Below are 2,500 nucleotides of genomic sequence, written 5' to 3' on the forward strand. Positions count from 1 at the left end.
GACTCCTGCTTTTCGCGTTTCATTATAATTATCAGTTGCGGAGTAAAGCCCTATGCCATACCCCTTTCTAAGTACCATAGCTCCTCGTTGAACGAGTCTGTTACATGCTCAACTACCCAAAGTCTAATAATGAATAAGTCTGTTCACATGCAGGTGATGACGTCACCTAGCCCGAGTATCCTAAATTATAGAAAACGGAGTGGTTAATGGGGGACTCTTATTATCTGTTATTTTGTCCATTTCTTAGTACACTATTTAATTTTATTAATTTCAAGTATATCATTTGTATTTAAAGAATAAATAATATAACTGCTCTTGTTATAGTTTTACTTAAAGTTAATAATATCGGTGGGGAGTGGCCAGTTTACACTGTAGCTATCAGTAAATTACTGTGCATTATTATTATTATTATTATTATTATTATTATTATTATTATTATTATTATTATTATTATTATATTGAAGTAATTACTTAGTAATTTATAAGAAGTTACTGCAGTAAATGAGTAGAAAGAGAGAGAGAGAGAGAGAGAGGAGAGAGAGAGAGAGAGAGAGCGAGAGAGAGAGATAGAGTAGAGAGAGAGAGAGAGAGCGAAGAGAAATGAACGAAGCATCTTACACATAATGTAATTGGGCATTTAATTAGATAATGAACCTTTGAAATGTAAGCTCCTATCCTCATGTAAGCTCCTATCCTCATGTCTTTTTTTGTAGATTTTCTAGCTTACCTTCTGTAGTGGAATAATTAGCATTGATATAGGTACATAACAACTTGCGAAGTTGATACAAAAAAGGATGAAAAAACACCGAGTACTATAATGTGTAAGTGGGCATTATGTTAAATAAGAGTAACAGTTAGGCTTGACATCTTTTATCATAAAATTAGAGCAAATTACTATAATGTTCATAGTGAAGAATTCAGTCAGGTTGAAAGTTGCTGAAGACACAGATTGAAACCGGTCGAGTAGGACAGGGTTTAAGTTAATATGATTAAAATACTGATTTAGTTTTACTGTACGGATTTTTTTGACATTTTCATTTGGTAGGCTCATTGTAGGCTATAACAAGAATAGAAACATTACGTATATATAGTAATCATACTATTTTTTCTTAAATACAAATGATGTACTTGAAATTAATAAAGTTAAATAGTGTGACTGAGAAGTGAACAAAATAACAGATACATAATAAAAGTCCCCTATTAATCACTTCGCTTTCTATAAATTAGGATACTCAGACTAGGAGTTCATATTTCAAATGTCTTTTGTAATCATTCTCGTGAAAGTGCGGCTGCACACTCTTGCAAAAACAGGATTTATATTTTCTCTATTACAAAATTAGGCACACTTTTCCCTCAAAGCCTTATATCGTGGGAAACCGTGAAAAAAACAGTTTCATCTTTGTTTTCGTAATTGGATGTGCAGCCAATAACTGCACAATTGCTAGGAATGTTTGATTGCCGCAGCCAGACTTATGCACACAACAACTGCTCGTTGCTGACTGACTCGGGCACTCGGCTCCATGTAACGGACCTAGCATTTGCGGGGTTAGATCGTCATTGCACGGCTTGTGCTACTTTTTCACAGTAAGTGAACAGACTTACCTTTTATTAGACTGCGACTTACCACTCTGCCAATGCAGAACCAGAGGAATTTATTTCTGGTGATAGAAATTCATTTCTCGACGTGGTTCGGATGCCCCTAGGAGAGCTGTTAATCAGCTCAGTGGTCTGGTAAGCTAAGATATCCTTTTTTTTTTTTGTATCCCCTAACCTCCATATCTCTCTCTTATGGCTGGGCTTTACTACCTCATTTTGTGATCTCATCACTTTTTTGCCTGTGATTTCAGCATTTTTTGCAATGCTGTAGACACATGAAATGCTAGACTGCACATTGACCATTATTTTACTATGATGCTTATATACATCATATTATCATGTACCTTTGGGAACTTCATCCAATATGTGAACAGACTCAACTCAAGATTATAATTCTCATGGAATTAAAGATGAGGAATTAATGCAGAAACTCTTCTCCCTCAAAGCCACAGCCTCACTACAGGAGGTTTTTAATACCTGCTGCTCATATGAGGCTGCCAGGAAGGCAACTTCTGCTATTCGTTCCCCACCTTCTAAACTGTGCGCCATCTCTTTGTACAAGAAACAGAAAGGACACGCAAAAACTTATGCTTCAGCTCCAGCTTCCAAATCTATTTTTCCCTGCGAGAATTGCGCATATAGGTACACACAGGTTCTTCGGATAAGTGCCCAGCAGCTGATAGTAATTGCACGAACTGTGGTTATTGAGGACATTGGGCTAGGACTCCGAAATGCCATGCCAACATTATTCAGTGTCGAGTTTGCTCTCATAGGGACATTATGAAGACAAAGAAGAAGACTAATGCACAGAGTGGCCCATCAAGTACAGTGCTACCCACCTGCTTCAAGTAAACCTCAGGCCTCAAAGAAGTCCAGTTGTCGGGGCGTGGAAGTGCTGGCAGGT

Source organism: Macrobrachium nipponense, chromosome 15 (assembly GCF_015104395.2).
Source record: "Macrobrachium nipponense isolate FS-2020 chromosome 15, ASM1510439v2, whole genome shotgun sequence".
Classification (NCBI taxonomy): Eukaryota; Metazoa; Arthropoda; class Malacostraca; order Decapoda; family Palaemonidae; genus Macrobrachium; species Macrobrachium nipponense.